The 13104-nt window shown below is 42.0% G+C and overlaps 1 pseudogene; it reads right to left on the bottom strand.

Annotated features, from left to right (window-relative positions):
* Positions 1-303: 303 nt before the first annotated feature.
* On the bottom strand, positions 304-4068 carry LOC106610583 (protein dispatched homolog 2-like; annotated as a pseudogene).
* Between the last annotated feature and the right edge of the window lie 9036 nt (positions 4069-13104).

Below are 13104 nucleotides of genomic sequence, written 5' to 3'. Positions count from 1 at the left end.
AAGAGCACCTTCTCTCACATCTAAAATGTATTGGGAAATTATTCAATTTGTGGTTCAGTCCAAGACAAAAAGGCCAGTGATTAACCAAGTTCCAGTGTCTGTCTAGCTGTGAATTTTCAACATTTCTAAATCCATTATGAAGAATCTTTGTCACAACATAACATTCCGCATGAAGCAGTATCTGCATTAACTAGACCTGTTTATGATAATACTTTATCAAAGGATAGTTTCTGATTGAGCGAATGAAGCTGACTGACGATGAATTTAACACTTTTGCATGCTTAGATTATTTTGAAATCGCATTCAGTTTGTATCTTCCCTTGGCCCATCTCATTTGATCCATACATCAGGCAAATCTGGTTTACTGTTTGGCAACATGACTGGTCCTTCACTCTGGCTTGTATGACCCCTCCCACATCCGGGAGAGGCTGTCTCATAGGTGGTCTCTCTCAGGGAGAGACTTAGAGTGTGTCTCTGTCCGTTAAGGTGCCCTGGTTGTGGTTCAAGTTCTCCCTCTGCTTCAATAGATATCTGTTGGTTTGAGGGTCCAGGTTCAGTATCACTCAGCCAAGTCTCATTGGAATCTTCTAGCACGTCAAATGAACTCTGAGTTGACAGTAGGCAGTAGATGCTCAAATGGACTATTGGGGGCCTCAGCCTTTGAGAGGGATGGCTGGTAAATTGTTTCTATTGTTTGATTAATTATGGTTTCCTCAATGCTTGAGGAAGAGGACAGCGATACGTTCCAGTGCTTGATGCCAGCAGACTGTCCTCTGTACATCTTGCACAAGAGCCTTTTATTAGCCAGGTCACCTAGAGGAGCAACTACTGGCCGTAGGGTGTTCTCTTTGTATGGGGAAGAGGTTTACAAAGCCGGGGGTGAGTGACAGCCTTTGTGGTGCCTACCACAGATCTCTTTACTATCTGCCTCAATGTTGCTCCTCTCCACATCTCTCCTGGGACTCAGCCCACCGAACTGAATGTCATCCGAGAGAACTGAGGCCCTGTTGGATAGCTTACTAGTGCACGTGCTGTTCTCAAAGCTTTCACTTAGCTGATAAGCCAATGGCGGAAGCTCATACTGCTCTGGCTCCCTTCCGCCCCCTACCTGTCGCTGTCTTTGGTGCTGTTGGTTTGGGTAAAGGTAATTACCCTGGTCTTTATTGAAATTCCTTCGAACTCTTGATCTCCCAAAAGCCCCGTTGACTGCAGAGGTCGAGGACCTAGGTTCTGATGCTGAGCAGGATGGCAGACCTTCAGTACCCTGTTTAGATGAACATGGCAACATTATTTTACCACTGTTTTTTTTAAGACTGAAAAAGGTGGCAAATCCACATGCTACACATTTCACCAGAAATAGGATTATCCCCAGCTTTCTGAACAACAAGGCAGTAGTAGGGAGCAGAATAATGCCCGCACAGCAAAAGGCCATGGATCCTATTGCTACAGGACAGCCCATTATTTTCAGAGAATGCGCAACTCTTCCAGTTCTATCAGCGTGTGGAGCTGAATTATATGATATGCAGTAGTTGGCTAAAAAGTCAAGACAGCCCAGCAGCAGCTGATATGCAGAGTGCCTCCACACCACTAAGCTGCCATTCTAGAAGGACAAAAACCGATGGTGTCAAAAACACTTTCTCCAACAGCAGCATTGCCATAAATACTCAGTGGAATATTCCATGTGGTCAGAAGAAGCAAGGCAAACGTTAGAGCTATGGAGAACCCATTAACCACAAGGGTCTCTGAGCTTAGACATTGTTGCAAGTCAGAGTGTCAACTGGCTCACAATCCATCCCTTCTGAAGTCCCAGAGGTGCCCTAGAAATTTCTCCATTAAACCATGACACAATATCATTATAGAAAAGGGTGGTGTTACTAAAGTTGTAACTATAGCGGTGCGTAGTTCTAAATACCATTACCAGGGCTGCTATTTGCCCGTATGCCTCAAAAGTTAGGCCTCCAACCTCGGACACATAACCCTCTGCCTGCGGCTCAGCCACCATCATGCTCAGGCGTTGTTCAAAAACACCCGGTACGTAAGGAAAAGGAAAAGCGTTGCAGCAAAAACGAAAAGCATCCTCATTCTCGGAGCAACATCGAATAGACACCTAATCTATGAGTTGCTTGACAATACAGACATTGTCTGTTGAGCCTTCGTTTTCAGACGATGACGATGAGGGTAAATAAAAGCCTTGATTTTGAACTCTTCCACACAATTCCCTCAACCACACCTGAGCCTCTGGGCTACTCATGTTAAACTCTGGATCCATAACTAAAGATCCATTGCTTTTTGGATCAAAGGGAGTGCCATTATCGGTTAGGATGACTCCCCAAACAAGAGTTAATGTAATAAACTGGTCCTCCCCATTCACCAGTCATTCAAACATGAATTGGTGGCGATATTCAGCATCATATCTTTCAAAGGGATGGCTGGAGTGGAATAACTGAGTTGCCCTGTTGTCTAAAGTGGGTAGTCTCATACCAGGGTCTGCAACTGAGATATATGTTCCACCTGTGGCCAACACTGCGAACCAGCAGACCCAAATGTATCTGAACTTGACCACTCCACAAGGGAGGATTTTTCAGGAAAAGTACATTGGAGGTGTCGGACAATCCTCGCTTCAACCCTCGTAGCTTCTGACCAAAGGTGAAGAGGCATTGCTTTCGTGAACTTGTGTCCCAGAACCCGCCAGGGCTTTTCGTGCCATAAGGCTTCCAGGTCTGAACAGTAACTGAGGCTGGGGCAGCCACAGTGTAGTGCTCACACAAAGTGAGAGAGCTGGGCAACCACGCAAGGGCGGAGAGAGTACAGATGAAGGACGCAGTTCCCAGGTACACAGCAAAGCATCACACTGCTGTGATGCTGCTCAGCAACCCTGAGAAAAATGTGGCACTAGAAGTCAGTCCTGATGCAAGTATCAAATATCCAACCTCTTGGAGAACTCGATTGACTCTCTTCTCTAGAGAAGCGGGTGGATTCTGGGATAGTTGTAGGTTCCAGAAATCAATGAAAGTAAAAGTCTGGTTAGAGCAACTGCCGAACAGGATGAGAGCTGAAACTAAGTTGAAGAATGTCAGCTGGAAAGCCACTTTGTAGAAGAAATAGGAAGTCAATATGATATTCTATTGTCTGTCGCCCTAGGAAGTCATCAACCAGTTAATGCAATATCTGGAATACTGCACGAGTGTTTGCACCGAGTCGGCACAGATGCACAGTGACCTTGCTTGCCCCTCTCTGCACAATATGCAACCAGGCTGTCATCGTGGTGGTATGGGGTGCAAAAGCAGAGTAGGTGAAGACTCTCCGTCACCTGCAAAGATGTCAGGCTGAGACAGGATGAGGCATTGCTGAGAAATGCCAAGGTAGTTTCCCAATGACCAACTTGGACAGTAACCGCCCCTGATCATGGCACTGTCCAATTCCAAACAGATATGTTGCTTGCAGAGATCTTGGAAGTGGGGTTGTGAACGAATCTGAAACATGGAGAAGAGAAGTTTGTCATTTTAACACATCTATGGACTTCTATGATATTCATTCTCACTCTTCCCATGGCAAAAACTATATAATTATGTTCCATCTACCTTTTATTACAAGAGCAAAATGAAAGGTGCAGATGTTTTTGCAACTTATCATCATGTAACTTATTGTCGGCGGCAGGTATCCTGGTGGTTAGAGCATAGGACTACCAACCGAAAGGTTGCAAGATCGAATCACAAGGTAAAAATCTGTCGTTCTGCCCCTGAACAAGGCAGTTCCTAGGCCTCACTGTTCCTAGGCTGTCATTGAAAATAAGAATTTGTTCTTAACTGACTTGCCTAGTAAAATAAATAAATTGTCACCCAATGGGGATCCATAACAACTTTATTTTCTTTCAAATAAAGAATAGCACACCTTTTTTATTATATCAGTGTCTACCAAGTTCTGTATCCCAGAATGGTCTTTAATTTGTTTGAGTTGGCTCCCTGATTTCATGGTCTGGTTAGTAATGGTGGAAAATGGCAGATGGTCTGCTGATTTAAGATGAGTAAAGACCTAGTCACCTACCCTGGCCTGCTCCATCTCACACATGGAGTAGATCGCCTTCAGGCTCCAAAGACTGGCAGAGTTTCCCAAACAGAAGACCAGTTGGATGTAGCAGTCTCCTGTGATACCACAGATGGCGGCAAGAACATGGCACCCCTCATCAAAGACTGTCCTCAGTCTTCACTTACAAAAATGGAGCTAGAGTGACTGCTTATATTCTTACATAACTGAAAGTGAACACTGGAATGATGAATTAGCGGGTCAATACCTACAGTTGAAGTCAGACATTTACATACACCTTAGCCAAATACATTTAAACTCAGTTTTTCACAATTCCTGACATTAAATTATAGTAAAAATTCCCTGTTTTAGGTCAGTTAGGATCATCACTTTATTTTAAGAATGTGAAATGTCAGAATAATAGTAGAGAGTGATTTATTTCAGTTTTTATTTCTTTCATCACATTCCCAGTGGGTCAGAAGTTGACATACACTCAATTAGTATGTGGTAGTATTGCCTTTTAAATTGTTTAACTTGGGTCAAACATTTCGGGTAGCCTTCCACAAGCTTCCCACAATAAGTTTTGGCCCATTCCTCCTGACAGAGCTAGTGTAACTGAGTCAGGTTTGTAGGCCTCCTTGCTCGCACACGCTTTTTCAGTTCTGCCCACACATTTTCTATGGGATTGAGGTCAGGGCTTTCTGATGGCCACTCCAATACCTTGACTTTGTTGTCCTTAAGCCATTTTGCCACAACTTTGGAAGTATGCTTGGGGTCATTGTCCATTTGGAAGACCCATTTGTGACCAAGCTTTAACTTCTTGATTGATGTCTTGAGATGTTGCTTCAATATATCCACATAATTGTCCTTCCTCATGATGCCATCTATTTTGTGAACTGCACCAGTCCCTCCTGCAGCAAAGCACCCCCACAACATGATGCTGCTACCCCCGTTCTTCACGGTTGGGATGGTGTTCTTCGGCTTTTTTGTTCTTCCCCCTTTTTCTTCCAAACATAACAATGGTCATTATGGCCAAACAGTTCGATTTTTGTTTCATTTTTGTCCCCATGTGCAAACCATAGTCTGGCTTTTTTATGGCAGTTTTGGAGCAGTGGCTTCTTCCTTGCTGAGTGGCCTTTCAGGTTATGTCGATTATAGGACTTGTTTTACTGTGGATATAAATACTTTTGTACCTGTTTCCTCTAGCATCTTCACAAGTTCCTTTGCTGTTGTTCTGGGATTGATTTGCACTTTTCGCACCAAAGTACGTTCATCTCTAGGACACAGAACGCGTCTCCTTCCTGAGTGGTATGATGGCTGCGTGGTCCGATGGCTGCGTGGTCCAATGGTGTTTATACTTGCATACTATTGTTTGTACAGATGAACGTGGTACCTTTCAGGCATTTGGAAATTGCTCCCAAGGATGAACCAGACTTGTGGAGGTCTACAATTTTTTTATTGCGGTCTTAGATGATTTCTTTTTGATTTTCCCATGATGTCAAGCAAAGAGGTTGGATGTAGGCCTTGAAATACATCCACAGGTCCACCTCCAATTGACTCAAATGATGTCAATTAGCCTATCAGAAGCTTCTAAAGCCATGACCACATTTTCTGGAATTTTCCAAGCTGTTTAAAGACACAGTCAACGTAAGCTTCTGATCCACTGGAATTGTGATACAGTGAAATAATCTGTCTGTAACAATTGTTGGAAAGATTACTTGTGTCATGCACCAAGTAGATGTCCCAACCGACTTGCCAAAACTTGTGGAGTGGTTGAAAAGCGAGTTTTAAATGACTCCAACCTATGTGTATGTAAACTTTCAACTTCAACTGTGACTGTTCATCAGACCTGCAATTGCACTGATATGCTTTCACTTGTATTTCTGAGCTGACAAGACATAGCATTTTTTGAGAGATGTGCAGTGTCTACTACATTATCTACGGCAGCTTTTTAAGAGGCAGGGAGCAAGCTGAAAAAGGGTTTACAGTAGCATCTGGTTTGATAGGAATTTGGCAGAGAAAGCCACAGTGCTGCCGAGGGAGACATTCACCATCAGCGGGTCAGAGAAGTCTGGTAGGGGACCAATTAACAGGCCGGCTAGGGAGCATCTTAGGAGGACCACTGCACACCCGACGAGCACCGCCAGAGGATACTCCAACTACCACCTGGGAGTAACTGTCAAGGAAATGCCACAGGAAAAGAGGCTCTCTTTACATAATGAAAGTACTATATATCTCTAGGAAAATCAAAGTAAAACATTGAACATTAAATCTTGAAACATTGGTCACCAGTACCCATATTTTGAGGAACACAATACTATCTTGATCTTATGACCATGTTGTATAGCTAAATTAAGAGCTAAAGATTGTTGTCCTAATTACTGCCATGCACTGAGTACAATTGGAAGGAAGGTAAATTGTTGGTCATTTTTATTCACACAATGATCTTGTTGTCGTGGAAACTGACTTTCTAGGGATCCAGTAGTCTGTCATCCCTAAAATAGAAACATAATTCTGTGTCATTGACCTTGTTTTGAGATTATATTTTTCCATGATAATATGCTAAGGACATACAGTAATTGGGTGTGACTCCAGATACACATTGCCTTTGATTGGCTTGTGATGGTAGGCGTCGCCCTGATGGTAGGCGTCGCCCTGTAAGACTTGGTGGTAGAGCTGGGAGGAGGAGGGCCTGGAGAGGCTGCAGCTGTCAGACTGATCCCCTTTGGTTTGGATCAGAGTCGCCCGGGCCACACAGTGTTGGGAGGACACAGTGACACCACCGGTATCTCACTGTCAGAAGACAGACGGAGGGAAAAGTGTATTTCTGTATAACCCCTACATTAGCAGTGCTTGCCATTTGTCAAATGTACACTGGAATTTTCAGTAATCAATGTTTGCCTTGAGTAGGCAAACCAAATTAATTGGGTAAGGAATGACATTTCTAAAGTATTGTTGCGTTGCTTGAAGGCCCAATTAGGCAGAGATGCTCCGCCTGTCCACATTCATAAGAGAGTCCCGTGGATAGGGACTGCTGTGGATGAAATGAACAATAACTGATGTTTATGGAAGAAGTGGGTGAAGATATAATTTTTTCTTCCTCGTGTTGTCTTTAGGCCTAACGCAATTACTAATGGTGCTTGACGTTGTCATCTCTGGTGGTCAGCAGAGTTTCAGCATGTACAATGTTGATGTCCAATTCCTAAATCAATCCCTATTTACTGAACTACATTTACATTTTAGCCATTTATCAGACGCTCCTATCCAGAGCGACTTCCAGGAGCAATTAGGATTAAGTGCCTTGCTCAAGGGCACATCAACATATTTTTCATCTAGTTGTCTGAGGAATTTGAACCAGCGACCTTTTGGTTACTGGCCCAATGCTCTGAACCGCTAGGCTACCTGCAGCACTGTAAAAGGCGCCGTATGGTCAATCCGGCGTCTTCATTGGCCGTCCAGCATTTACCGTGATACCGCCTCTGCAGAAGTCAGGGCATTCATACTTCTTGCCCTTCGCAGAGCTGTTGTGAAGGAAATTGTCAAGAAAGTGACTGTGTCTATACAGGACATCCCGCCCGCCCCCACCTACCATCAACCAATCATGTCAATGCGGAGCTTTATGGAGCCCTCCGCATTGTTACAAAATTTGGAAGGCGCAAGGCGATGCGGTCTCAGTTTGGTTTCTGCGTGCCTCTGGAGGCTCCGCAATTGCGTCACACCATCCATACGGAGTCTCCGACCACATTTTCGGATCAAGCATAAATTGGCTTTAAGTAATATTGAATTCCCGGTATTACAATAATCTAGAGTATGACTGAATGAAACCAGACATTTAGGCACAGTCTAAATCTAATCTGACTCAGGTTAGAGGGGTAAAATTACTTGTTATGGGTAGGGTCATAATCTTTGGGCCGATGAGGCATTGCATCCAGTTATTCCAGACCTGGCGGCCTGGATGGACTAAGACGCACTTCCTTGACTCCCTCCTCATCACCAAGGTGACGTGGTAAGTAAACGGAGCATGTGATCAGCAGTTGAGTGCTTTATTTGCATTCCCAACCACTGGGGAGAGATGGATGGGCAGCAAATTAATCATAGCTTGACTGTGTGCCATTGTGCATTTCAAAGCTGTATTAATAATAGTGTCTTAAGCATCTAAAAGTGTAGAGGCAATTATCAAACCTATGTAGTGGTTCCACTCATGATCCTATCAAGATGCCGAGATGACAATTTTGGCTGCGGGACAAAATATGTTGCTCATTGGGTGGCTGATGGTGTCATTAGTTTGCTTCTGAACATACTCAGGACAATTATTTATTTGCTGTCCAATAAAAAATGGCCATGCACCGCTCAACTGAGCTGTGTGACACATCACAAGCTGCACAGTGTACTGACAGCATGATGGGGGGCTTTTGTGCTAGCAGAAGGTGCTGTAGACTGCACCCGTTTGGACTGTTACTGCAGTGATATTCCTTGATTCTCATTGACAGCTTTTTATAGAGCTAGGACATGCAAGCACAGCTATGCAATTTGTGGATCCAATTAATTGTTGAACAGAGCAGTTACAAAAATACCTCCAGTTGGGTGTTATCGAGCCCTTGCATGCAAGCTATGAAATAAGAAACGCCTGAGATATTGCCAAATGCTCAAATATAATTGACATGGGAGGTGTCTATCAAAGGTTGATATAACAATGTATTTTGGTCTAAAGTATCATATGCTGATACTTTTCTGTGTCCACCAGAAACAACCTCGGTTGGGCAGTGCTGGGCTACTTGCTAAATGTTGATATTACATAATATTTGGGTCTAAAGTTTGCCCCATACTGCTACTGTGGCCTGCATAGCTGCGGGAAGTAGGGGTTCTGGAGGCTCTGCAGCATCCCCTGATAAATGTAAATAATTTTGCCAAAATTAGGCTATATAAATAATATTTTTTCATACAATTATATTATTATATTATTCTATTTTGAAAATCATTCAAAATACTACACCAGAGAGCATAATTTAGCCACAGAGGATAAATAGCTTAAAAAAATAGCTGTTGATTAAGTTTTATCATAAACACTTAGTTGGGAAGGCTGCAATTTGGGCAGCACAGGTGCCAAATATAGAACAACTTGTTGTATTGTGGCCATAGACATAATCCATAGAAGGGTTTTGGAACCTCTAACCCTGGCAATATGACCATTAAACTCATGAGTACACTAGCAATGGCTGCCAGTCCTGACTTGAATTGGAACTGCCATCTATGGATTACATTTCTATGGCAGTCAATTTGCCTTTCGCAAATTTCTAAATACAATCGCGAGAAGAATGTACAGTTTGGAAAGCAAATGCCTACTGCTGAAAAGAGAAGACTAATCTGTCTGTAGAAGCTAATAATGATGCTTAGCATTTTTAACACAACAGTTGACCAAACAAGTCCTGCAGGCTCTAGTTTTATCTAATGTTGACTCTATGGTCAAGTGCTGCAAAGGACCTAGAAAAGCTGCAGCTGGCCCAGAACAGAGCAGCACATTTTGCCCTTCAATGTACACGTATGGCTAATATTAAAAGTATGCATGTCAGTCCCCCTTGGCTCAAAGTAAAGGATAGATTGACTGCATCAATTCTTGTTTTTGTGAGAAATACAATACCAGTCAAAAGTCTGGACACCTACTCATTCAAGGGTTTTTCTATATTTTTTGTAGAATAATAGTGAAGACATCAAAACTATGAAACAACACACATGGAATCATGTAGTAACCAAAAATGTGTTAAACAAATCAAGATCCACAAGTCATTCCAGTTCATAAGTATCAATGTTGAGTGAATTCTATCATATACTGTATGTAGCTAACCATAACTACTACATACAGTGGGCACTGTAGTGACTGAGAGTGATGTGAATCACATCTATAAAAATGGCATGGTGGAGTTTTGCCCTGTGGATTTGTGGTTTCCCCTAAGCAGACCCTACAGTAGGCTTTTGTGTCCTTTGCCCTCAGAACAGCCTCACTTCGTCAGGGCATGGACTCTACAAGGTGTCAAAAACATTCCACAGCAATGCTGGCCATGTTGTCTCCAATGCTTCCCACAGTTGTGTCAAGTTGGCTGGATGTCTTTTGGATGGTGGACCGTTCTTAATACACACGGGAAACTGTTGAGCGTGAAAAACACAGCAGCGTTAGGTGCGCATAGGCATAGCACCTCCTAACCATACCCCGTTCAAAGGCACTTAAATATTTTGTCTCTCCTATTGACCCTCTGAATGGCACCCATACACAATCCATGTCTCAATTGTCTAAAGGCTTACAAATCCTTCTTTAACCCGTCTCCTCCCCTTCATCTACACTGATCAGAGTGGATTTAACAAGTGTCATCAATAGCTTTCACCTGGTCAGTCTATACTCAGTGTATTTCTTGCAATACACTGTACTTAATATTGACTATTACATTACAACCAAGCATACTCTGGGGAGATATTGGCTGCTACAATAGAACATTTGAGAACACATTTTACAAAAACAAAACAATGCATTTGTCCAAAAAATATGGATTATGTCAGATTCCAGGTTAGTCTGCTATTCATTTATAATACATGTTAGCAGTGGCCCATTTGTAAGCTATAATAAATACAAGATTAAAGAATAGGACTATGAGAAATCCATGTCGCTGTAGTGTATCAAGTGCTTACAAACACACAAAAAAATGTATATTAATTGATAGATATTAAATTGATATACATTGACATAGTAATCATAGATGGACAAAGCACCATTATGTATATTCGGGCTAATAATAAGAGGAATAATTTGACAGCCGACCAGACGAACACCATTCTATTTGAGGTAAACAGATAATGAAAGTGCTACGTACCTTCTAAGATGTATTCTGTGCAGGTCTTTCAGTTCTTGGCGAATCCATGACCATGACTATCATCCGCGCTCTCATCAGTGATAGAGCAAGTATCCATTTGTTCAGTTACATTTCTCCTTATTAAACCACTGTCAAGAATTACCAACTGTGAAATTTACTATTATTTAGGCTCGTGTTCACTAGGAAAAGTTATATCGGTTTTAATTTATGCAACGGCAAAAAGGATATATGGACATTTGAGTAACCTAACTGCCACAGCCTGGTTTACAATTGGTCGACGCAGTGTGATGAGCATAGGCGCTGTTCAACTTGAGGGTGGTGCTGACGGATACAGTATGACACGGATACAATGTATCAATACTGCCTACATTGTTTTGATTTGTGCTTAGCTGTATCACTTGGGCTTCGTGGGTGTGGAGTCAGGCGCAAGAAGCAGGAAAATGTTTGGTACAATATGTAATTTAACAAGTACTGAAAACCGAGGAAATATGTCCAAACGCAACAGGGCGAAACAATAACCCCGAAGTCCAAAATACACGTACCACAAAACATACAAAGTGAACACGTAACAAGCCCGCACACAGAACAGGTGGAGAGGCGGGCTTAAATAATAATACTAATTACTAATAGAAAACAGGTGTAACTCATAAAGACATAACTAACAGAAAAAAACGAAAAAGTGATCGATGGCAGCTAGTAGGCCGGTGACGACGACCGCCGAGCGCCACCCAAACAGGGAGAGGAACCGCCCTCGGCAGTAGTCGTGACAGTAGCCCACCTTTTAAAAAAAAAAGCAATGTCTGTTAAAACCTTCTCTCTTTCACTTTATATATTATTTTCCTTTGTTAAGAAAGCTGACATAAAGCCATAAACCTGTAGCCTATGTCTGAATAATTTATTGTGAATAATAAAGTATTGTTACATAACTAGCCTATCTAACAGGCAATACTATCCCTTTAGATCAGATTTGCAGAAGCAATTGTGAAATTACACCTTGTTGGTGGAAATACAATACAGAAGACATAGGCCTATTACTTAATAAATTATAAGCTACGCCTAATATTTTTGAATTGTGGTCCCAAATGTTTAGATTTGGGAAATAATCTTAGGTTTGCTTCCAAATGGAATTGCAGTACTCCATTAATTCAAGTATATCTCCAGCTCATATTCCTAGGTGGTAACCTGTAGTTCTTCCACCACCGTATCCATCAGGTGATGACGTTTTTCTGCTGATACACACAATGCTGTCCTTTGATGACCTGTAGTCAGAAAAGGCACCTGGGACCAGAGAGGGAGAGCAAGTCTGCTCTTCCTTGGGTTACTCAACCTTCATAAAGACATAATGCAGGCTGCTCTGGTGAATGATCAGTGGCCCGCTAGCTGGTCTGTGTCTACAGATGAATCATAATGCAGACACCTCATCACTGAACCCATTAGTGTAGGCTGGAGGAAAGATCAATGGTCTTTTTGACACTGAGGCACCCAGTGAGCAAAATTGGTTAAAAATCTATTTTTTTAACATCTTTTGCACTGTCTGCCATAGAAACACAGTCTGGAAATCAAACTTTATCAACAACTTGTCAAAGTGTCCAAAAAATGTGATTTCAACAGTCCAAGCAAAGCAGTCCATTTCCTAGAGGAACCATTACTTTTTGATGTATGCCTTAGTGCTGAGATTCTTAGATTACTGACTATAACATTTGAAATATGCCTATAGACTAGCGTATTATGTCAAGAACTTGTTGATGTATTTAAAATTTAGATATACATGTTCCAAGCGGTCCCTTTTTTTGGGAGAAACCGTGGATTTCATATTAGCGCCCCCAAAAATTCAGAGGCTTAACTTTTAATAACATTTTAAATATGACTTTTAGTTCTTAAGATACATCTATATACGTTTAAGTAACTAGGCTAAGGACAGGCTGTCGACAACATCCGGTGAAATTGGACGGCGCGCAATTCAATAAATAATCATAATATTAAACATTTATGAACATACAAATATCTTATATCGTTTAAAAGCTTAAATTCTTGTTAATCTTACTGCATTGTCCGATTTACAATAGGCTTTACAACGAAAGCATACCATGCAATTGTTTGAGGACGGCACCCCACATTAACATATTTTTCAACCAGCACAGGCTTCATAAAATCAGAAATAGAGATTAAATAAATCACTTACTTTTGAAAATCTTCCTCTGTTTGCAATTGCAAGGGTCCC

The sequence above is a fragment of the Salmo salar genome, chromosome ssa09, assembly GCF_905237065.1.
Source record: "Salmo salar chromosome ssa09, Ssal_v3.1, whole genome shotgun sequence".
Taxonomy (NCBI): Eukaryota; Metazoa; Chordata; class Actinopteri; order Salmoniformes; family Salmonidae; genus Salmo; species Salmo salar.
The sequence above is the reverse complement of the archived record's forward strand: the minus strand, read 5'-3'. Positions and strand labels throughout refer to the sequence as shown.